The sequence below is a fragment of the Triturus cristatus genome, chromosome 8 (assembly GCF_964204655.1).
Source record: "Triturus cristatus chromosome 8, aTriCri1.1, whole genome shotgun sequence".
Taxonomy (NCBI): Eukaryota; Metazoa; Chordata; class Amphibia; order Caudata; family Salamandridae; genus Triturus; species Triturus cristatus.
The window spans coordinates 1,682,346,680-1,682,371,844 of record NC_140591.1 but is presented as its reverse complement, the minus strand read 5'-3'; the positions used below and the strand labels follow the sequence as shown (position 1 = coordinate 1,682,371,844).

At 47.9% G+C, this 25,165-nt stretch overlaps 1 protein-coding gene across 2 annotated transcripts in view; it reads right to left on the bottom strand.

Moving 5' to 3' along the window:
- The window catches only part of LOC146808596 (tyrosinase-like), a 414,148-nt gene that overhangs the window by 229,503 nt on the left and 159,480 nt on the right, over positions 1-25,165 (bottom strand). The window lies entirely within an intron of this gene.

The window sequence follows — 25,165 nt, the reverse complement described above, 5'->3', positions numbered from 1 at the left end:
TGTAGTGGAGTTCGATTATGTGGTATGCTGGAGAATTTTGTGGCGTGATGTGGAATTCTGTGTTGTGGATTGGATGTATGTGGTGTTTTGTGTAATTGTGTTTGATTTGAATTATGTGGTTTGTTGTTGAATTATGTGGGGAAGTTAAATTGTGTGGTGTGGCACTGAGTCAAATTTATGCTGAACAACCTAACATAGAAGGACCCCAGTTGCAGCACTCTGGTAGCGGAGTGAGGGAGCATTACCCGGGGGCAGCAAAGACATGCAGCACTGTGACATTAACATACAGTGGCAGTGCCAGCTTAAAACAAGCAAAGTGCCATGGAACCACCTTAAATAACGCAGCAGCACCTGTATGGCCAAGAATCTTAAAAGATTCTAGGAAAGGACCCCTCAGGACACTCAGTAAAGAGGCAGTCTAATGGCAGTCTGAATCATGTTATGTGGCTTGCCTTTAATGCATGTCTTAAGTTTCTTTGCTCTGAAGCTCCCTGCCCAGAGATATTTTTAAGACATGGGCAAAGTGGACTTCCTGACAGAGCCAGCTCTGAGGAGGGGTGAAACCCTGAAACCGGTCCTAGGATGCTTGTTTCCGGTTCAGGGAGGACCTGGGTTGGCAGTTCGGGCTGGACTATTCCCATGAGGCACAGGGTCAAGACTGATTTGCATATGGCCAGGTCTAAACTGGGGTGGCATGGTGAGCAAAAGAATGATGGATTTAATCCAGATCTCTAGACTGGGGGGTGAATGTTTTGATTTGTTCTGCATTCCGTTCATCAATTGTGTGTCTTTTGCTTTCTCGTCCTAAGTGCACCAGGTATGTCCAGACGTGGGTCCTGGGCTCACTGTGCCACTGGAATGAAGCTATCCTGGCTGAAGAGGGGTGAGACCCCAAAACTGGTCCTAGGATGCTTGTTTCCGGTCCAGAGAGGACCTGGCTTGGCAGTTCAGGCTGGACTGTTCCCATGAGGCACAGGGTCAAGACTGATTTTCATATGGTCAGGTCTAAACTGGGGTGGCATGGTGAGCAAAAGAATGATGGATTTAACCCAGATCTCTTGACTGGGGGTGAATGTTTTGATTTGTTCTGCATTCTGTCCATCAATTGTGTGTCTTTTGCAAAGTGGACTCCCTGACAGAGCCAGCTCCATTCCGCAGAGTCTTGCCCTGATTATCATAACTAATTCTTAAACAGATAGTTTTAAATACAGTTTTCCTTTATTTTTAATGTGGTTGAGGAGTCTCTTACATATATACTGAAGAGAAATGTTGAGTTTGTGTTTCATCGCCTATCTGGTCACAGTGAACACCATCCTGTATCTAATAGCAGGTATCCTGATCATAATGTTTCTGCTACACAATGGGCATCCCAGTCACAAAGGAGATGAAAAAGGCACTCCTGGAGTGCAAATACCATGATCGCATGGTACAACATCTGGGCACACCTTGCCTACGAGAACTGAGTGCTTCTTGGTTCCTGTCATTTAGACCAGTCTGGCTGGACTGCATCCTACCTTTACTCTGATGCCTGTTCTGCAGAGAGGAATGCGTGTTAGATCTTTGTCTGACACTTCCATCAGTTGCGCAACCGGACATTGATGCATTGCTGGACCCAATAACAGCCCATGTATTGCAGTGTCCTCAGCGTATTCCTATGTTGATGGCGGCATTCTTGGAGCCACCACAGGAAATGTCTGCTCAAGTTGGTATGGACACCGGCTCTTCCACGAACACCCAAGCTTTGGATGGTGCACAGGCTTCCCCAGCACCGGGTGCAGACAGCGTTGAACATCATCTGTGCTCAATTGACGTAATATGCGAGGTGTTACAGGGATCATCGTCTGCGAAGGCAGGCAACAGCGATGTTGCGTCTACCAGCCAGGACACATAAACATTTTGCCCGTCGTGTGCTGGTAAAAAATTTGGCTTTTTTAAAGCAAACTCACATTGGAGTTCCAGATCACATTGACACCTTTTCTGACCTGCATGGCTTTCTAATGCTTGTAGTGGTTCGAACTGTATTTAGGGACACATTGGAGCTATTGCTTGTGTGGCAATTTCTGTTTTTAGCGCCTTTTTAGAATTTTTAACAGTTTAAAAAAAAGTGTCATGGAACTATTGCTTTTACATATATTAGCGTATCTGTACCTAGATGGGTAGTTTGTTAGTATTAGATTATGTCATCCGGTCGGATGAGGAGTGGGTGTTATATTTCATATTGGTACTCCAATATAGGTAACATCAAACATTTCACCTATATTCGTCCCTGCATTACATACATAACGGCTGCTAGGACTGACCCTTTACCCTGTTACACTACTCCTTAAAGAACGTGGGGTTTTCCCTGAACAATAGGCTCATACATTAAGCATGAGAATTCAGCATTCTCAGAAAACAGCAGGACTATCATCTCCTGCATAATAACTATGTACAAGTTTCATTCCCGACGTCATCCTTAGTCCGACAGTGGCACAGCATGGTAAAACCCATGGGGATACCTTCGGGTCTAAAGATATCACATCTTGCTGAGATCGGGAGAGAAGATCATGGCTTCCATGCCGACACACTGACACACGACGCTGAGATTCCTGCATGCAGACATTCCAGCTCGTAGCAGTCTGAACATCCCTTGTGGGTTGTCCAACTCGAGACTAAGACGGGGTCCCACAGTATCTCACTTCAGGTAATGGGGTGGACTTTATCCAAGAGGGACTCTTGGCTTTAACACCTACACACATGCTAGGTACACTTAGGGACATTTAGTTAGGATTGCATCGTAGGAGTATCCACTTTTATTGTCATGTATTTTATACACCTGCCTGTATTCATGATTATAACAAAATGGTAGAGATTTAACATCCTTTCACTTTTCTAGTGCTTCTATTCATTTATATCTGTTACTGTCTGATGATTGTCACGGCACATCTATTTTACACTAGAATGACGAATGTTCAATAAATGCTTATTGAAAACGTCCAGACCGTTTATTCTGTGTACATCTCTGAGACTGAGTGAGCACGAGTGACTGAGCGAAAAGTATCGCACGGTTTCCACGATCCTGAGGGCTCAGGGTTGTCATGTTCGATAGTTGCCAAGATCTATTCTCTCCTTGATAGGAGGAGTTTCTAGTGGCACTGTGAGCTAGTTGGCATACAGGACAACATACCCGGTGGGGGCATCTGCGATCAGTTCAGACACCAAGCCCGCAGTGTATGTTGCCTAACGTGCAGATCCTGTATAGCTTTTATAGGAACTACACGCCAGAAGAAATATTAATTAATACAGGCCTGTGGGCACAGGAGTCACAGCTGCAAGAGATATTGATTCATACAGGCCTCAGGGCACAGAGGTCACAGCTGCAAGAGATATTGATTCATACAGGCCTGCAGACACAGCAGTCACAGCCAGGAAAGGTATTGATTCATACGGCCCTCCAAGCACAGGGGCCACAGCTGGGAAAGATATTGAATAATACAGGCCTCAGGGCACAGTAGCCACAGGCAGGAGAGATATTGATTCATACAGGTCTCAGGGCACAGCAGTCACAGGCAAGAGAAATATTAATTCATACAGGCCTCATGGCTCTGCAGCCACAGGCAGGAGAGTTATTGATTCATACAGGCCTCAGGGCACAGAGGTCACATCTGGGAGAGATATTGATTCATACAGGCCTCAGGGCACAGAGGTCACATCTGGGAGAGATATTGATTCATACAGGCCTCAGGGCACAGAGGTCACAACTGGGAGAGTTATTGATTCATACAGGCCTCAGGGCACAGAGGTCACATCTGGCAGAGATATTGATTCATACAGGCCTCAGGGCACAGAGGTCACAACTGGGAGAGTTATTGATTCATACAGGCCTCAGGGCACAGAGGTCACATCTGGGAGAGTTATTGATTCATACAGGCCTCAGGGCACAGAGGTCACATCTGGGAGAGTTATTGATTCATACAGGCCTCAGGGCACAGAGGTCACATCTGGGAGAGTTATTGATTCATACAGGCCTCAGGGCACAGAGGTCACATCTGGCAGAGATATTGATTCATACAGGCCTCAGGGCACAGAGGTCACATCTGGGAGAGTTATTGATTCATACAGGCCTCAGGGCACAGAGGTCACATCTGGGAGAGTTATTGATTCATACAGGCCTCAGGGCACAGAGGTCACAACTGGGAGAGGTATTGATTCATACAGCCCTCAGGGCACAGAGGTCACAACTGGGAGAGGTATTGATTCATAGAGGCCTCAGGGCACAGAGGTCACAACTGGCAGAGATGTTGATTCAAACAGGTAGGGCACAGAGGTCACATCCGGGAGAGATTTTGGGCCACTTGTATCAAAATTAGGAATAGCGATTACCTTATTTTGATTTTCTGTGAATCACAATTAGGTAATCGTTATTCCTAATGTATGAAACTCCATGAGTTTCATTTAGCGATTACTCGAGATCGCATATCAACCCACCTCATGAATATTAATGAGGTAATTTGCAATTTGCGACCCATTAGAAGTCACTAAAATCACCGGGATGGTGGCCTGCTGGGCTTAGCATACCTCAATGTCCGTGATTGCTTCTAAATAAAGCATTTTTTTTTATTTTTTTTAAATGCAGCCTGTTTTCCTTGCATTTAGAAAATAAAAATACAACGTTTTCTTTACAGTTTTTGAGAGCAGGCAGCGGGCCATGGGGCCGCTGCCTCCTCTTATAAGATGTTTATACTACCATTCACAGACCCTTTCCCATTTGCGAAGTGTTACTACCAAGCTGAAGTTGGTGGTAAAATGCATATGTTTTGTGCCCGCATTTTGGTTGCAAATCATTCTTACATACCATTTCGATTCGGTGTTAGGAAGGAATGCCGTAAACATGCCCCATCCTAAAACCGAATTACAAAAACTATTTGTGATTCAATACTAGGTTACCAAAACTAAAATAGGGTTTGGTACATATAAAAAGCCTTTTATCTGGGTGCAAATCGCCCGATCCTGCAAATCGGGTTGTTTGCGACCTAACGAAAGGTACATACTTGTGGCCCTTTGATTCTTACAGGTCTCAGGGCCCAGGAGTCACTGCTGGGAGAGAGTTTTATTCATACAGGCCTCATTGCACAGAAGTCACAGCCTGGAGAGAAATTGATTCTTAAATGCCTCAGGGCACAGCAGGCACAACAGAAATAAATATTGAATTGTACATGCCACGGGACACAACAGTCACAACTGAGAGAGATATTAATTCATACTTTCATCCAGCACAGCAGTCACAGCCGGGATATTGATTCATACAGGAATGAGGGTACAGCAGCCACAGCTTGGAGATATATCGATTCATATAGGCATGAGGGCAGAGAGGTCACAGCTGAGAGAGATATTGATTCAAACAGGTCCCAGGGTACAGCATTCACAACTGGTCGAGATATTAACTCATGCAGGCCTCAGGGCACAGCAGTCACAGCCGGGAGAGATACTAATTCATACAGGCCTGAGGTCACAGAAGTCACAACCGTGAGATTAATAGATTCATGTAGATTTCAGGATCATAGGTTACAGCTGAGAGAGATATTGATTCATCCAGGCCACAGGGCACTACAGTGACAGCCTGGAGAGATATTGATTCATACAGGCCTCACAGCACCACATTCACAACTGGGAGAGATAATGATTCATGCAGGCCTCCAAGCACAGCAGTCACAGCAAGTAGAGATATTGCTTCATACAGCCTCAGGGACAGAGGTCACTACTGGGAGAGATATTGATTCATACAGGCCTCAAGGCACAGCAGTCACAGCAAGTAGAGATATTGCTTCATGCGGCCTCAGGGACAGAGGTCACAACTGGGAGAGATATTGTTCCATACAGGCCTCAGGGCACAGCAGCCACAGCTGAGAGAGAAACTGATTCATACCTGCGAGCACAGCAGTCACTTCAGGAGAGATATTGATTCATACAGGCCTCAGGGCCCAGCAGTCAGAGCCAGGAGAGATATTGATTCATACAGGCCTCAGGGCCCAGCAGTCACAGCCAGGAGAGATATTGTTTCATACAGGCCTCAGGGCACAGCAGTCGCAGCAGGGAGGGATATTGTTTCATACAGGCCTCATGGCACAGCAGTCACAGTAGAGAGAGATATTGATTCATACAGGCCTCAGGGCACAGGAGTTGCAGCCGGGAGAGATATTGATTCATACAGGCCTCAGGGCACAGGAGTCGCAGCCGGGAGGGATATTGCTTCATACAGGCCTCAGGGCACAGGAGTCGCAGCCGGGAGGGATATTGCTTCATACAGGCCTCAGGGCACAGGAGTCGCAGCCGGGAGGGATATTGCTTCATACAGCCTCAGGGACAGAGGTCACTACTGGGAGAGATATTGATTCATACAGGCCTCAAGGCACAGCAGTCACAGCAAGTAGAGATATTGCTTCATGCGGCCTCAGGGACAGAGGTCACAACTGGGAGAGATATTGTTCCATACAGGCCTCAGGGCACAGCAGCCACAGCTGAGAGAGAAACTGATTCATACCTGCGAGCACAGCAGTCACTTCAGGAGAGATATTGATTCATACAGGCCTCAGGGCCCAGCAGTCAGAGCCAGGAGAGATATTGATTCATACAGGCCTCAGGGCCCAGCAGTCACAGCTAGGAGAGATATTGATTCATACAGGCCTCAGGGCCCAGCAGTCAAAGCCAGGAGAGATATTGTTTCATACAGGCCTCAGGGCACAGCAGTGGCAGCAGGGAGGGATATTGTTTCATACAGGCCTCATGGCACAGCAGTCACAGTGGAGAGAGATATTGATTCATACAGGCCTCAGGGCACAGGAGTCGCAGCCGGGAGAGATATTGATTCATACAGGCCTCAGGGCACAGGAGTCGCAGCCGGGAGGGATATTGCTTCATACTGGCCTCAGGGCACAGGAGTCGCAGCCGGGAGGGATATTGCTTCATACAGGCCTCAGGGCACAGGAGTCGCAGCCGGGAGGGATATTGCTTCATACAGGCCTCAGGGCACAGGAGTCGCAGCCGGGAGGGATATTGCTTCATACAGGCCTCGGGGCACAGGAGTCGCAGCCAGGAGGGATATTGCTTCATGGAGGCCTTCAGTTCTGTGACAACTTCTTTGCGTAAACTTGTGTTAACAGCAGGCACGTTTGAAATGGATTGTTGCATCTGAGTCTGGAGACAGAGCAGAGCTTGTTTTGTAAGGGCGGACTCTAGCGTGCGAGTGAGGGGTCCTAGACCCGTGCTCCATATGTTGAACCGACTCTTCGCTAGAATAAGCATTAAGACGCATTGAAGCACGCTCACAAATATACCTCTATTTTTAGTCTCCTTGTTTACCGACCTTACAGCAGCATCTCGCCATGCACTTCAGCTGATATTTGAAGAGTGCCGTTTGGATAGCAAATTAAGGGGCATATCAGCAAGGCGAGGCGATAGAATTATCGCCGCTTTTGCAGCCGTTTTCGGCCGAAAAGTGCAGATAATTTTATCGCCTAATTAGCATGCGTGAAAACTTGCATTAGCGTAGGAATTCCTATCGCCCAGCATGCAAAGTGGGCGTTCCTGACCTGACAGGAGAAATGTCGCTAAGCGACATTTCTCCTATCATCAAGCCCCACGCTATGAAGCATAGCGGCAGGAAAAGTCGCTATAACCTGTGTTAACGCTACTTTCCTTACACCTGCTTCAGGACTGGCTTAGCCATGATATCCTATGGAGGGTGGATATCATGGCTAAGTTTGTGAGTCCCTATCAGCAAGCTAACGCCACATTGCGTGAGATTATCGCTGGGTTTCCAGCGATAATCTCACGTTAGCCACTTAGCGTGAGGATTTTTATTGCTGAGGAGATAAGCGTTGCTAATAGCACGCTATCTCAGCGATAAAAATCCACGCTAGCCGGCGATAATTATCCTGGCGCTAAGTGCGCTTAGTGATAATAATTGCTGGTTGTTGCTGATATGCCCCTAAATCTGTCCGTCCCTTCCCAATAATGAAGCAGGCAGACATGCGTCAGCACATACATCTTCAGTTTACACTAGGAAGTGAGGCCTTGCTTCCTGTCAGGGAAGCAGGCGACCGCGCAGCACCACATGTATCTTCAGTTTACACTAGGAAGAGAGGCCCTGCTTCCTGTCAGTGAAGCAGGCAGCTGCGTGCCTGCACATACATCTTCAGTTTACACTAGGAAGAGAGGCCTCTGTGCCTGTCAGTGAAGCAGGCAGTCATGCGTCAGCACATGCATCTTCAGTTTACACTAGGAAGAGAGGCCTCTGTGCCTGTCAGTGAAGCAGGCAGTCATGCGTCAGCACATGCATCTTCAGTTTACACTAGGAAGAGAGGCCTCTGTGCCTGTCAGTGAAGCAGGCAGCCACACACCAGCACACACATCTTCAGTTTACACTAGGAAGAGAGGCCTCTGTGCCTGTCAGTGAAGCAGGCAGCCGTGCGTCAGCACATGCATCTTCAGTTTACACTAGGAAGAGAGGCCTCTGTGCCTGCCAGTGAAGCAGGTAGCTGCGTGCCTGCACATACATCTTCAGTTTACACTAGGAAGTGAGGCCTTGCTTCCTGTCAGGGAAGCAGGCAGCCACGCAGCACCACATGTATCTTCAGTTTACACTAGGAAGAGAGGCCCTGCTTCCTGTCAGTGAAGCAGGCAGCTGCATGCCTGCACATACATCTTCAGTTTACACTAGGAAGAGAGGCCTCTGTGCCTGTCAGTGAAGCAGGCAGTCATGCGTCAGCACATGCATCTTCAGTTTACACTACGAAGAGAGGCCTCTGTGCCTGTCAGTGAAGCAGGCAGCCACACATCAGCACACACATCTTCAGTTTACACTATGAAATGAGGTCCTGCTTCCTGTCATTGAAGCAGGCAGCTGCGTGCCTGCACATACATCTTCAGTTTGCACTAGGAAGTGAGGTCCTGCTTCCTGTCAGTGAAGCAGGTGATGGAGCGGGTAGTACAAAATTTTGTATACCCCCCTATTCTGCATGTTTATACTAATTATCTCCTGCATAATAACTATGTACAAGTTTCATTCCCGACGTCATCCTTAGTCCGACAGTGGCACAGCATGGTAAAACCCATGGGGATACCTTCGGGTCTAAAGACATCACATCTTGCTGAGATCGGGAGAGAAGATCATGGCTTCCATGCCGACACACTGACACACGACGCTGAGATTCCTGCATGCAGACATTCCAGCTCGTAGCAGTCTGAACATCCCTTGTGGGTTGTCCAACTCGAGACTAAGACGGGGTCCCACAGTATCTCACTTCAGGTAATGGGGTGGACTTTATCCAAGAGGGACTCTTGGCTTTAACACCTACACACATGCTAGGTACACTTAGGGACATTTAGTTAGGATTGCATCGTAGGAGTATCCACTTTTATTGTCATGTATTTTATACACCTGCCTGTATTCATGATTATAACAAAATGGTAGAGATTTAACATCCTTTCACTTTTCTAGTGCTTCTATTCATTTATATCTGTTACTGTCTGATGATTGTCACGGCACATCTATTTTACACTAGAATGACGAATGTTCAATAAATGCTTATTGAAAACGTCCAGACCGTTTATTCTGTGTACATCTCTGAGACTGAGTGAGCACGAGTGACTGAGCGAAAAGTATCGCACGGTTTCCACGATCCTGAGGGCTCAGGGTTGTCATGTTCGATAGTTGCCAAGATCTATTCTCTCCTTGATAGGAGGAGTTTCTAGTGGCACTGTGAGCTAGTTGGCATACAGGACAACATACCCGGTGGGGGCATCTGCGATCAGTTCAGACACCAAGCCCGCAGTGTATGTTGCCTAACGTGCAGATCCTGTATAGCTTTTATAGGAACTACACGCCAGAAGAAATATTAATTAATACAGGCCTGTGGGCACAGGAGTCACAGCTGCAAGAGATATTGATTCATACAGGCCTCAGGGCACAGAGGTCACAGCTGCAAGAGATATTGATTCATACAGGCCTGCAGACACAGCAGTCACAGCCAGGAAAGGTATTGATTCATACGGCCCTCCAAGCACAGGGGCCACAGCTGGGAAAGATATTGAATAATACAGGCCTCAGGGCACAGTAGCCACAGGCAGGAGAGATATTGATTCATACAGGTCTCAGGGCACAGCAGTCACAGGCAAGAGAAATATTAATTCATACAGGCCTCATGGCTCTGCAGCCACAGGCAGGAGAGATATTGAATCATACATGCCTCATGGCTCTGCAGCCACAGCTGGATGGGATATTGATTCGTACAGGCCTCAAGGCACAGAGGTCACAATTGGGAGAGATATTGATTCATACAGGCCTTAAGGCACAGAGGTCCCAACTGGGAGAGATATTGATTCATACAGGCCTCAGGGCACAGAGGTCACATCTGGGAGAGTTATTGATTCATACAGGCCTCAGGGCACAGAGGTCACATCTGGGAGAGATATTGATTCATACAGGCCTCAGGGCACAGAGGTCACATCTGGGAGAGTTATTGATTCATACAGGCCTCAGGGCACAGAGGTCACAACTGGGAGAGGTATTGATTCATACAGGCCTCAGGGCACAGAGGTCACATCTGGGAGAGTTATTGATTCATACAGGCCTCAGGGCACAGAGGTCACATCTGGGAGAGTTATTGATTCATACAGGCCTCAGGGCACAGAGGTCACATCTGGGAGAGATATTGATTCATACAGGCCTCAGGGCACAGAGGTCACAACTGGGAGAGGTATTGATTCATACAGGCCTCAGGGCACAGAGGTCACATCTGGGAGAGTTATTGATTCATACAGGCCTCAGGGCACAGAGGTCACATCTGGGAGAGTTATTGATTCATACAGGCCTCAGGGCACAGAGGTCACATCTGGGAGAGATATTGATTCATACAGGCCTCAGGGCACAGAGGTCACATCTGGGAGAGTTATTGATTCATACAGGCCTCAAGGCACAGAGGTCACAACTGGGAGAGATATTGATTCATACAGGCCTCAGGGCACAGAGGTCACAACTGGGAGAGGTATTGATTCATACAGGCCTCAGGGCACAGAGGTCACAACTGGCAGAGATGTTGATTCAAACAGGTAGGGCACAGAGGTCACATCCGGGAGAGATTTTGGGCCACTTGTATCAAAATTAGGAATAGCGATTACCTTATTTTGATTTTCTGTGAATCACAATTAGGTAATCGTTATTCCTAATGTATGAAACTCCATGAGTTTCATTTAGCGATTACTCGAGATCGCATATCAACCCACCTCATGAATATTAATGAGGTAATTTGCAATTTGCGACCCATTAGAAGTCACTAAAATCACCGGGATGGTGGCCTGCTGGGCTTAGCATACCTCAATGTCCGTGATTGCTTCTAAATAAACAATAGGTAACGACCCCACCCCTGTGGGGTGTGTCCCCGGGCACTGGACTGGAGTAACACATTTTTTCGTGGTTGTCAATGAATAATTTACTCAATTATGCAGTTGAAAGTTTTTTAATTTTTTCACTTGAAAAAAACTTTCAACTGCATAATTGAGTAAATTATTCATTGACAACCACGAAAAAATTTGTTACTCCAGTCCAGTGCCCGGGGACACACCCCACAGGGGTGGGGTCGTTACCTATTGTTTGATTTCTACACACTCTCCGGCAGGGAGTGATACCCTGGAGCACGGCACAGACTTTTGAAAATTCTTTTAACCCCAGCAGTGCACAATTGACCACAACTAGTCTCTGCTTCTAAATAAAGCAATTTTTTTATTTTTTTTAAATGCAGCCTGTTTTCCTTGCATTTAGAAAATAAAAATACAACGTTTTCTTTACAGTTTTTGAGAGCAGGCAGCGGGCCATGGGGCCGCTGCCTGCTCTTATAAGATGTTTATACTACCATTCACAGACCCTTTCCCATTTGCGAAGTGTTACTACCAAGCTGAAGTTGGTGGTAAAATGCATATGTTTTGTGCCCGCATTTTGGTTGCAAATCATTCTTACATACCATTTCGATTCGGTGTTAGGAAGGAATGCCGTAAACACACCCCATCCTAAAACCGAATTACAAAAACTATTTGTGATTCAATACTAAGTTACCAAAACTAAAATAGGGTTTGGTACATATAAAAAGCCTTTTATCTGGGTGCAAATCGCCCGATCCTGCAAATCGGGTTGTTTGCGACCTAACGAAAGGTACATACTTGTGGCCCTTTGATTCTTACAGGTCTCAGGGCCCAGGAGTCACTGCTGGGAGAGAGTTTTATTCATACAGGCCTCATTGCACAGAAGTCACAGCCTGGAGAGAAATTGATTCTTAAATGCCTCAGGGCACAGCAGGCACAACAGAAATAAATATTGAATTGTACATGCCACGGGACACAACAGTCACAACTGAGAGAGATATTAATTCATACTTTCATCCAGCACAGCAGTCACAGCCGGGATATTGATTCATACAGGAATGAGGGTACAGCAGCCACAGCTTGGAGATATATCGATTCATATAGGCATGAGGACAGAGAGGTCACAGCTGAGAGAGATATTGATTCAAACAGGTCCCAGGGTACAGCATTCACAACTGGTTGAGATATTAACTCATGCAGGCCTCAGGGCACAGCAGTCACAGCCGGGAGAGATACTAATTCATACAGGCCTGAGGTCACAGAAGTCACAACCGTGAGATTAATAGATTCATGTAGATTTCAGGATCATAGGTTACAGCTGAGAGAGATATTGATTCATACAGGCCACAGGGCACTACAGTGACAGCCTGGAGAGATATTGATTCATACAGGCCTCACAGCACCACATTCACAACTGGGAGAGATAATGATTCATGCAGGCCTCCAAGCACAGCAGTCACAGCAAGTAGAGATATTGCTTCATACAGCCTCAGGGACAGAGGTCACTACTGGGAGAGATATTGATTCATACAGGCCTCAAGGCACAGCAGTCACAGCAAGTAGAGATATTGCTTCATGTGGCCTCAGGGACAGAGGTCACAACTGGGAGAGATATTGTTCCATACAGGCCTCAGGGCACAGCAGCCACAGCTGAGAGAGAAACCGATTCATACCTGCGAGCACAGCAGTCACTTCAGGAGAGATATTGATTCATACAGGCCTCAGGGCCCAGCAGTCACAGCCAGGAGAGATATTGATTCATACAGGCCTCAGGGCCCAGCAGTCACAGCCAGGAGAGATATTGTTTCATACAGGCCTCAGGGCACAGCAGTCGCAGCAGGGAGGGATATTGTTTCATACAGGCCTCATGGCACAGCAGTCACAGTAGAGAGAGATATTGATTCATACAGGCCTCAGGGCACAGGAGTCGCAGCCGGGAGAGATATTGATTCATACAGGCCTCAGGGCACAGGAGTCGCAGCCGGGAGGGATATTGCTTCATACAGGCCTCAGGGCACAGGAGTCGCAGCCGGGAGGGATATTGCTTCATACAGGCCTCAGGGCACAGGAGTCGCAGCCGGGAGAGATATTGCTTCATACAGGCCTCAGGGCACAGGAGTCGCAGCCGGGAGGGATATTGCTTCATACAGGCCTCGGGGCACAGGAGTCGCAGCCAGGAGGGATATTGCTTCATGGAGGCCTTCAGTTCTGTGACAACTTCTTTGCGTAAACTTGTGTTAACAGCAGGCACGTTTGAAATGGATTGTTGCATCTGAGTCTGGAGACAGAGCAGAGCTTGTTTTGTAAGGGCGGACTCTAGCGTGCGAGTGAGGGGTCCTAGACCCGTGCTCCATATGTTGAACCGACTCTTCGCTAGAATAAGCATTAAGACACATTGAAGCGCGCTCACAAATATACCTCTATTTTTAGTCTCCTTGTTTACCGACCTTACAGCAGCATCTCGCCATGCACTTCAGCTGATATTTGAAGAGTGCCGTTTGGATAGTAAATTAAGGGGCATATCAGCAAGGCGAGGCGATAGAATTATCGCCGCTTTTGCAGCCGTTTTCGTCCGAAAAGTGCCGATAATTTTATCGCCTAATTAGCATGCGTGAAAACTTGCATTAGCGTAGGAATTCCTATCGCCCAGCTTTGCATCTCTAATGAGATGCAAAGTGGGCGTTCCTGACCTGACAGGAGAAATGTCGCTAAGCGACATTTCTCCTATCATCAAGCCCCACGCTATGAAGCATAGCGGCAGGAAAAGTAGCTATAACCTGTGTTAACGCTACTTTCCTTACGCCTGCTTCAGGACTGACTTAGCCATGATATCCTATGGAAGGTGGATATCATGGCTACGTTTGTGAGTCCCTATAATCAAGCTAACGCCACATTGCGTGAGATTATCGCTGGGTTTCCAGCGATAATCTCACGTTAGGCAGTTAGCATGAGGATTTTTATCACTTTTGAGATAAGTGTTGCTAATAGCACGCTATCTCAGCGATAAAAATCCACGCTAGCCGGCGATAATTATCCTAGCGCTAAGTGCGCTTAGTGATAATAATTGCTGGTTGTTGCTGATATGCCCCTAAATCTGTCCGTCCCTTCCCAATAATGAAGCAGGCAGCCGTGCGTCAGCACATACATCTTCAGTTTACACTAGGAAGTGAGGCCTTGCTTCCTGTGAGGGAAGCAGGCAGCCGCGCAGCACCACATGTATCTTCAGTTTACACCAGGAAGAGAGGCCCTGCTTCCTGTCAGTGAAGCAGGCAGCTGCGTGCCTGCACATACATCTTCAGTTTACACTAGGAAGAGAGGCCTCTGTGCCTGTCAGTGAAGCAGGCAGCCGTGCGTCAGCACATGCATCTTCAGTTTACACTAGGAAGAGAGGCCTCTGTGCCTGCCAGTGAAGCAGGTAGCTGCGTGCCTGCACATACATCTTCAGTTTACACTCGGAAGAGAGGCCCTGCTTCCTGTCAGTGAAGCAGGCAGCTGCATGTCTGCACATACATCTTCAGTTTACACTAGGAAGAGAGGCCTCTGTGCCTGTCAGTGAAGCAGGCAGTCATGCGTCAGCACATGCATCTTCAGTTTACACTAGGAAGAGAGGCCTCTGTGCCTGTCAGTGAAGCAGGCAGCCACACATCAGCACACACATCTTCAGTTTACACTATGAAGTGAGGTCCTGCTTCCTGTCATTGAAGCAGGCAGCTGCGTGCCTGCACATACATCTTCAGTTTGCACTAGGAAGTGAGGTCCTGCTTCCTGTCAGTGAAGCAGGTGATGGAGCGGGTAGTACAAAATTTTGTATACCCCCCTATTCTGCATGTTTATACTAATTAGAATAATCTATTAATTATAATACTATTAATGGGTTTGTGTGAAAATTTAACCAACATTACTAATTTATGAAACATACGTGGGATCTGCATTTTGCATGGCTAAAATAATTTGTAATTAACCTATGTACGCACACTAATACTAGAAAAATAGAATATCGCATGATATATGTTGCTTTTGTGACGTTATTGTATGTTGCACCAGATGACATCACTGGGTGAATATGAACGCTTTAAATGTCGCCAAATGCTAGATAATTACAAGCACATAGGGGAATTCGTGAGGGTTTAACATTGTATTCGTTATTTCTATGTTTTAATTACTTTTTGTGTTTGTTTTGCTTAAGTTATCCTTTGGGCCTAGAAGCAAGATGGCCGATTGACACACATGACGCGACGGCTACCATTCCTCGAGGTTTCAGACCAAGTGCGCGAGTGCGCCAAGTGCACGTACCAGTATCCTCGAGATGACCCCAGACTCTATGTACCCAACCAAGGTGACGAAGGGATGCCTGTCAAGAGTTTTTGACAATAGACGTTTATAAAAACCGGATGGAACATGTAGGATGACCTAACATCCCGAACTGTGTGAAACTTCACCGGACGACCCCAACTGACCAATGAGATGAGCCCAAATTCTTTATTTTGTATCTCTTGAACCTTATTTCCATTATAAAAATGATGTTAGAATAGAGAGGGGTGCTACTCTTTCTCGTACTTCCTTTGGTGACGATGACGACGGTGACGCTTCATGACGGCTGTGCTCCTGAATCTTTGACAGACTGAATTGCTGCCCAATTTCTTCATGAACTACGGACTATTGAACATTCTATGGGCACTGATCGATATTTGAACATCTCTGGTCCTTGACCTGATCTTTAGGACTGTAGTGTGCTGACGACTAAATTTGATGACTTAGAGGATGACCGATAACTTAGAATTGGTAAATATGGTGTTCTGTGATTTGCGTAATGATGAATAAATTTACTAGATGGAACTAAAATTCTTGCATTATTTAGATAAACAAAATATTGATTAACAAGAAAATGTGTTTGGTCGTTTATTGAAAAGGAGTAGATCAGGAATTTTGAGTATGTTTTAGCTGGACTAAATCACTAAACTCAAAACAACTAATTTGATCTGTTGACTACGTGGAAGGAGTATCTTGATGTTTAAGATGTGCAGTAATAAGGGTATTAGTGAATAGAAGTGTAATAAGTTCTCTCTCTATAGGCTATAAGGTATTCCTTTCATGTCAGCGCTTGGAAACAGTCATCCCTCCCGTAAGTACACGCCAGTGAAAAGCAGAGTGTGAATGTTGGTTTTATGGGCCCCACCAATGATTGTATGAGTAAATGTGTTAATGTGATATTTGGTCTGTAACGAAGGGAGGATATATATTAGGTACGAGGTTTTCGTCTTGATTCCCGTTACCCAGGTTTCGGCGCTGCATCACAGGCAGTCATAAGTCAGCACATACGCAGCCGCGCACCACCACATGCATCTTCAGTTTACACTAGGAAGAGAGGCCCTGCTTCCTGTCAGGGAGGCAGGCAGCCATGCGTCAGCACATACATCTTCAGTTTATACTAGGAAGAGAGGCCCTGCTTCCTGTCAGTGAAGCAGGCAGTCGTGCGTCAGCACATACATCTTTAGTTTACTCTAGGAAGAGAGGCCCTGCTTCCTGTCAGTGAAGCAGGCAGTCATGCGTCAGCACATACATCTAGGAAGAGAGGCCCTGCTTCCTGTCAGGGAAGCAGGCAGCCATGCGTCAGCACATACATCTTCAGTTTTTACTAGGAAGAGAGGCCCTGCTTCCTGTCAGGGAAGCAGGCAGCCGTGCGTCAGCGCATACATCTTCAGTTTACACTAGGAAGAGAGGCCCTGCTTCCTGTCAGTGAAGCAGGCAGCCGTAAGAGCACATACATCTTTAGTTTACACTAGGAAGAGAGGCCTTGCTTCCTGTCAGTGAAGCAGGCAGTCATGCGTCAGCACATACATCTAGGAAGAGAGGCCCTGCTTCCTGTCAGGGAAGCAGGCAGCCATGCGTCAGCACATACATCTTCAGTTTACACAAGGAAGAGAGGCCCTGCTTCCTGTCAGATAAGCAGGCAGCGGTGCGTCAGCACATGCATCTTCGGTTTACACTAGGAAGAGAGGCCCTGCTTCCTGTCAGGGAAGCAGGCAGCTGTGCGTCAGCACATACACCTTCAGTTTTTACTAGGAAGAGAGGCCCTGCTTCCTGTCAGTGAAGCAGGCAGCCGTGCATCAGCACATACATCTTCAGTTTACACTAGGAAGAGAGGGCTCCGTGCCCGTCAGTGAAGCAGGCAGCCGCGCGCCAGCACATACATCTTCATTTTACACAAGGAAGAGAGGCCCTGCTTCCTGTCAGTGAAGCAGGCAGCCGTGCGTCAGCGCATACATCTTCAGTTTACACTAGGAAGAGAGGCCTTGCTTCCTGTCAGTGAAGCAGGCAGCCGCGCACCACCACATACATCTTCAGTTTACACTAGGGAGAGAGGCCCTGCTTCCTGTCAGGGAAGCAGGCAGCCGTGCGTCAGCACATACATCTTCAGTTTACACTAGGATGAGAGGCCCTGATTCCTGTCAGGGAAGCAGGCACCCATGCGTCAGCGCATACATCTTCAGTTTACACTAGGAAGAGAGGCCCTGCTTCCTGTCAGGGAAGCAGGCAGCCGTACGTCAGCGCATACATCTTCAGTTTACACTAGGAAGAGAGGCCTTGCTTCCTGTCAGTGAAGCAGGCAGTCATGCGTCAGCACATACATCTAGGAAGAGAGGCCCTGCTTCCTGTCAGTGAAGCAGGCAGCCGTAAGAGCACATACATCTTTAGTTTACACTAGGAAGAGAGGCCTTGCTTCCTGTCAGTGAAGCAGGCAGTCATGCGTCAGCACATACATCTAGGAAGAGAGGCCCTGCTTCCTGTCAGGGAAGCAGGCAGCCATGCGTCAGCACATACATCTTCAGTTTACACAAGGAAGAGAGGCCCTGCTTCCTGTCAGATAAGCAGGCAGCGGTGCGTCAGCACATGCATCTTCAGTTTACACTAGGAAGAGAGGCCCTGCTTCCTGTGAGGGAAGCAGGCAGCTGTGCGTCAGCACATACATCTTCAGTTTACACTAAGAAGAGAGGCCCTGCTTCCTGTCAGTGAAGCAGGCAGCCGTAAGAGCACATACATCTTTAGTTTACACTAAGAAGAGAGGCCTTGCTTCCTGTCAGTGAAGCAGGCAGTCATGCGTCAGCACATACATCTAGGAAGAGAGGCACTGCTTCCTGTCAGGGAAGCAGGCAGCCATGCGTCAGCACATACATCTTCAGTTTACACAAGGAAGAGAGGCCCTGCTTCCTGTCAGATAAGCAGGCAGCGGTGCGTCAGCACATGCATCTTCAGTTTACACTAGGAAGAGAGGCCCAGCTTCCTGTCAGGGAGGCAGGCAGCCATGCGTCAGCACATACATCTTCAGTTTACACTAGGAAGAGAGGCCCTGCTTCCTGTCAGTGAAGCAGGCAGTCGTGCGTCAGCACATACATCTTTAGTTTACACTAGGAAGAGAGGCCATGCTTCCTGTCAGTGAAGCAGGCAGCCGTGCATCAGCACATACATCTTGAGTTTATACGAGGAAGAGAGGCCCTGCTTCCTGTCAGTGAAGCAGGCAGCCGTGCGTCAGCACATACATCTTTAGTTTACACTAGGAAGAGAGGCCCTGCTTCCTGTCAGTGAAGCAGGCAGCCGTGCATCAGCACATACATCTTGAGTTTATACGAGGAAGAGAGGCCCTGCTTCCTGTCAGTGAAGCAGGCAGCCGTGCCAGCACATACATCTTTAGTTTACACTAGGAAGAGAGGTCCTGCTTCCTGTCAGTGAAGCAGGCAGTCATGCGTCAGCACATACATCTAGGAAGAGAGGCCCTGCTTCCTGTCAGGGAAGCAGGCAGCCATGCGTCAGCACATACATCTTCAGTTTTTACTAGGAAGAGAGGCCCTGCTTCCTGTCAGGGAAGCAGGCAGCCGTGCGTCAGCGCATACATCTTCAGTTTACACTAGGAAGAGAGGCCCTGCTTCCTGTCAGGGAAGCAGGCAGCCGCGCGCCAGCACATACATCTTCATTTTACACAAGGAAGAGAGGCCCTGCTTCCTGTCAGGGAAGCAGGCAGCGGTGCGTCAGCACATACATCTTCAGTTTACACTAGGATGAGAGGCCCTGATTCCTGTCAGGGAAGCAGGCACCCATGCGTCAGAGCATACATCTTCAGTTTACACTAGGAAGAGAGGCCCTGCTTCCTGTCAGGGAAGCAGGCAGCCGTACGTCAGCGCATACATCTTCAGTTTACACTAGGAAGAGAGGCCTTGCTTCCTGTCAGTGAAGCAGGCAGTCATGCGTCAGCACATACATCTAGGAAGAGAGGCCCTGCTTCCTGTCAGTGAAGCAGGCAGCCGTAAGAGCACATACATCTTTAGTTTACACTAGGAAGAGAGGCCTTGCTTCCTGTCAGTGAAGCAGGCAGTCATGCGTCAGCACATACATCTAGGAAGAGAGGCCCTGCTTCCTGTCAGGGAAGCAGGCAGCCATGCGTCAGCACATACATCTTCAGTTTACACAAGGAAGAGAGGCCCTGCTTCCTGTCAGATAAGCAGGCAGCGGTGCGTCAGCACATGCATCTTCAGTTTACACTAGGAAGAGAGGCCCTGCTTCCTGTCAGGGAAGCAGGCAGCTGTGCGTCAGCACATACATCTTCAGTTTACACTAAGAAGAGAGGCCCTGCTTCCTGTCAGTGAAGCAGGCAGCCGTAAGAGCACATACATCTTTAGTTTACACTAGGAAGAGAGGCCTTGCTTCCTGTCAGTGAAGCAGGCAGTCATGCGTCAGCACATACATCTAGGAAGAGAGGCACTGCTTCCTGTCAGGGAAGCAGGCAGCCATGCGTCAGCACATACATCTTCAGTTTACACAAGGAAGAGAGGCCCTGCTTCCTGTCAGATAAGCAGGCAGCGGTGCGTCAGCACATGCATCTTCAGTTTACACTAGGAAGAGAGGCCCAGCTTCCTGTCAGGGAGGCAGGCAGCCATGCGTCAGCACATACATCTTCAGTTTACACTAGGAAGAGAGGCCCTGCTTCCTGTCAGTGAAGCAGGCAGTCGTGCGTCAGCACATACATCTTTAGTTTACACTAGGAAGAGAGGCCATGCTTCCTGTCAGTGAAGCAGGCAGCCGTGCATCAGCACATACATCTTGAGTTTATACGAGGAAGAGAGGCCCTGCTTCCTGTTAGTGAAGCAGGCAGCCGTGCGTCAGCACATACATCTTTAGTTTACACTAGGAAGAGAGGCCCTGCTTCCTGTCAGTGAAGCAGGCAGCCGTGCATCAGCACATACATCTTGAGTTTATACGAGGAAGAGAGGCCCTGCTTCCTGTCAGTGAAGCAGGCAGCCGTGCCAGCACATACATCTTTAGTTTACACTAGGAAGAGAGGTCCTGCTTCCTGTCAGTGAAGCAGGCAGTCATGCGTCAGCACATACATCTAGGAAGAGAGGCCCTGCTTCCTGTCAGGGAAGCAGGCAGCCATGCGTCAGCACATACATCTTCAGTTTTTACTAGGAAGAGAGGCCCTGCTTCCTGTCAGGGAAGCAGGCAGCCGTGCGTCAGCGCATACATCTTCAGTTTACACTAGGAAGAGAGGCCCTGCTTCCTGTCAGGGAAGCAGGCAGCTGTGCGTCAGCACATACATCTTCAGTTTACACTAAGAAGAGAGGCCCTGCTTCCTGTCAGTGAAGCAGGCAGCCGTAAGAGCACATACATCTTTAGTTTACACTAGGAAGAGAGGCCTTGCTTCCTGTCAGTGAAGCAGGCAGTCATGCGTCAGCACATACATCTAGGAAGAGAGGCCCTGCTTCCTGTCAGGGAAGCAGGCAGCCATGCGTCAGCACATACATCTTCAGTTTACACAAGGAAGAGAGGCCCTGCTTCCTGTCAGATAAGCAGGCAGCGGTGCGTCAGCACATGCATCTTCAGTTTACACTAGGAAGAGAGGCCCTGCTTCCTGTCAGGGAAGCAGGCAGCTGTGCGTCAGCACATACATCTTCAGTTTACACTAGGAAGAGAGGCCCTGCTTCCTGTCAGGGAAGCAGGCAGCCATGCGTCAGCGCATACATCTTCAGTTTACACTAGGAAGAGAGGCCCTGCTTCCTGTCAGGGAGGCAGGCAGCCATGCGTCAGCACATACATCTTCAGTTTACACTAGGAAGAGAGGGCTCCGTGCCCGTCAGTGAAGCAGGCAGCCGCACGCCAGCACATACATCTTCATTTTACACAAGGAAGAGAGGCCCTGCTTCCTGTCAGTGAAGCAGGCAGCCGTGCGTCAGCGCATACATCTTCAGTTTACACTAGGAAGAGAGGCCTTGCTTCCTGTCAGTGAAGCAGGCAGCCGCGCACCACCACATACATCTTCAGTTTACACTAGGGAGAGAGGCCCTGCTTCCTGTCAGGGAAGCAGGCAGCGGTGCGTCAGCACATACATCTTCAGTTTACACTAGGATGAGAGGCCCTGATTCCTGTCAGGGAAGCAGGCAGCCATGCGTCAGCACACACATCTTCAGTTTACACTAGGAAGAGAGGCCCTGCTTCCTGTCAGGGAAGCAGGCAGCCGTACGTCAGCACATACATCTTCAGTTTACACTAGGAAGAGAGGCCTTGCTTCCTGTCAGTGAAGCAGGCAGCCGCGCACCACCACTTACATCTTCAGTTTACACTAGGAAGAGAGGCCCTGCTTCCTGTCAGTGAAGCAGGTAGTCACGCACCAGCACATACATCTTGGAAGAGAGGCCCTGCTTTCTGTCAATGAAGCAGGCAGACAAGCGTCAGCACATACATCTTCAGTTTACACTAGGAAGCGAGGTCCTGCTTCCTGTCAGTGAAGCAGGTGATGGAGCGGGTAGTACAAAATTTTGTATACCCCCCTATTCTGCATGTTTATACTAATTAGAATAATCTATTAATTATAATACTATTAATGGGTTTGAGTGAAAATTTAATCAACCTTACTAATTTATGAAACATACGTGGGATCTACATTTTGCATGGCTAAAATAATTTGTAATTAACCTATGTACGCACACTAATACTAGGAAAATAGAATATCGCATGATATATGTTGCTTTTGTGACGTTATTGTATGTTGCACCAGATGACATCACTGGGTGAATATGAACGCTTTAAATGTCGCCATATGCTAGATAATTACAAGCACATAGGGGAATTAGTGAGGGTTTAACATTGTATTCGTTATTTCTATGTTTTAATTACTTTTTGTGTTTGTTTTGCTTAAGTTATCCTTTGGGCCTAGAAGCAAGATGGCCGATTGACACACATGACGCGACGGCTACCATTCCTCGAGGTTTCAGACCAAGTGTGCGAGTGCGCCAAGTGCACGTACCAGTAGCCTCGAGATGACCCCAGACTCTATGTACCCAACCAAGGTCACGAAGGAATGCCTGTCAAGAGTTTTTGACAATAGCTGGACTAAATCACTAAACTCAAAACAACTAATTTGATCTGTTGACTACGTGGAAGGAGTATCTTGATGTTTAAGATGTGCAGTAATAAGGGTATTAGTGAATAGAAGTGTAAATAAGTTCTCTCTCTATAGGTTATAAGGTATTCATTTCATGTCAGCGCTTGGAAATAGTCATTCCTCCCGTAAGTACACGCCAGTGAAAAGCAGAGTGTGAATGTTGGTGTTATGGGCCCTACCAATGATTGTATGAGTAAATGTGTTAATGTGATATTTGGTCTGTAACGAAGGGAGGATATATATTAGGTACAAGGTTTTTGTCTTGATTCCCGTTACCCAGGTTTCCGCGCTGCATCACAGGCAGTCATAAGTCAGCACATACGCAGCCGCGCACCACCACATGCATCTTCAGTTTACACTAGGAAGAGAGGCCCAGCTTCCTGTCAGGGAGGCAGGCAGCCATGCGTCAGCGCATACATCTTCAGTTTACACTAGGAAGAGAGGTCCTGCTTCCTGTCAGTGAAGCAGGCAGTCGTGCGTCAGCACATACATCTTTAGTTTACACTAGGAAGAGAGGCCCTGCTTCCTGTCAGTGAAGCAGGCAGTCGTGCGTCAGCACATACATCTTTAGTTTACTCTAGGAAGAGAGGCCCTGCTTCCTGTCAGTGAAGCAGGCAGTCATGCGTCAGCACATACATCTAGGAAGAGAGGCCCTGCTTCCTGTCAGGGAAGCAGGCAGCCATGCGTCAGCACATACATCTTCAGTTTTTACTAGGAAGAGAGGCCCTGCTTCCTGTCAGGGAAGCAGGCAGCCGTGCGTCAGCGCATACATCTTCAGTTTACACTAGGAAGAGAGGCCCTGCTTCCTGTCAGTGAAGCAGGCAGCCGTAAGAGCACATACATCTTTAGTTTACACTAGGAAGAGAGGCCTTGCTTCCTGTCAGTGAAGCAGGCAGTCATGCGTCAGCACATACATCTAGGAAGAGAGGCCCTGCTTTCTGTCAGGGAAGCAGGCAGCCATGCGTCAGCACATACATCTTCAGTTTACACAAGGAAGAGAGGCCCTGCTTCCTGTCAGATAAGCAGGCAGCGGTGCGTCAGCACATGCATCTTCGGTTTACACTAGGAAGAGAGGCCCTGCTTCCTGTCAGGGAAGCAGGCAGCTGTGCGTCAGCACATACACCTTCAGTTTTTACTAGGAAGAGAGGCCCTGCTTCCTGTCAGTGAAGCAGGCAGCCGTGCATCAGCACATACATCTTCAGTTTACACTAGGAAGAGAGGGCTCCGTGCCCGTCAGTGAAGCAGGCAGCCGCGCGCCAGCACATACATCTTCATTTTACACAAGGAAGAGAGGCCCTACTTCCTGTCAGTGAAGCAGGCAGCCGTGCGTCAGCGCATACATCTTCAGTTTACACTAGGAAGAGAGGCCTTGCTTCCTGTCAGTGAAGCAGGCAGCCGCGCACCACCACATACATCTTCAGTTTACACTAGGGAGAGAGGCCCTGCTTCCTGTCAGGGAAGCAGGCAGCGGTGCGTCAGCACATACATCTTCAGTTTACACTAGGATGAGAGGCCCTGATTCCTGTCAGGGAAGCAGGCACCCATGCGTCAGCACATACATCTTCAGTTTACACTAGGAAGAGAGGCCCTGCTTCCTGTCAGGGAAGCAGGCAGCCGTACGTCAGCGCATACATCTTCAGTTTACACTAGGAAGAGAGGCCCTGCTTCCTGTCAGGGAGGCAGGCAGCCATGCGTCAGCACATACATCTTCAGTTTACACTAGGAAGAGAGGCCTTGCTTCCTGTCAGTGAAGCAGGCAGCCGCGCACCACCACATACATCTTCAGTTTACACTAGGAAGAGAGGCCCTGCTTCCTGTCAGTGAAGCAGGTAGTCACGCACCAGCACATACATCTTGGAAGAGAGGCCCTGCTTTCTGTCAATGAAGCAGGCAGACAAGCGTCAGCACATACATCTTCAGTTTACACTAGGAAGCGAGGTCCTGCTTCCTGTCAGTGAAGCAGGCAGCCACGCACCACCACATGCATCTTCAGTTTACACTAGGAAGAGAGGCCTTGTTTCCTGTCAGTGAAGCAGGCAGCTGTGTGCCTGCACATACATCTTCAGTTTACACTAGGAAGCGAGGTCCTGCTTCCTGTCAGTGAAGCAGGTGATGGAGCGGGTAGTACAAAATTTTGTATACCCCCCTACTCTGCATGTTTATACTAATTAGAATAATCTATTAATTATAATACTATTAATGGGTTTGAGTGAAAATTTAATCAACCTTACTAATTTATGAAACATACGTGGGATCTACATTTTGCATGGCTAAAATAATTTGTAATTAACCTATGTACGCACACTAATACTAGGAAAATAGAATATCACATGATATATG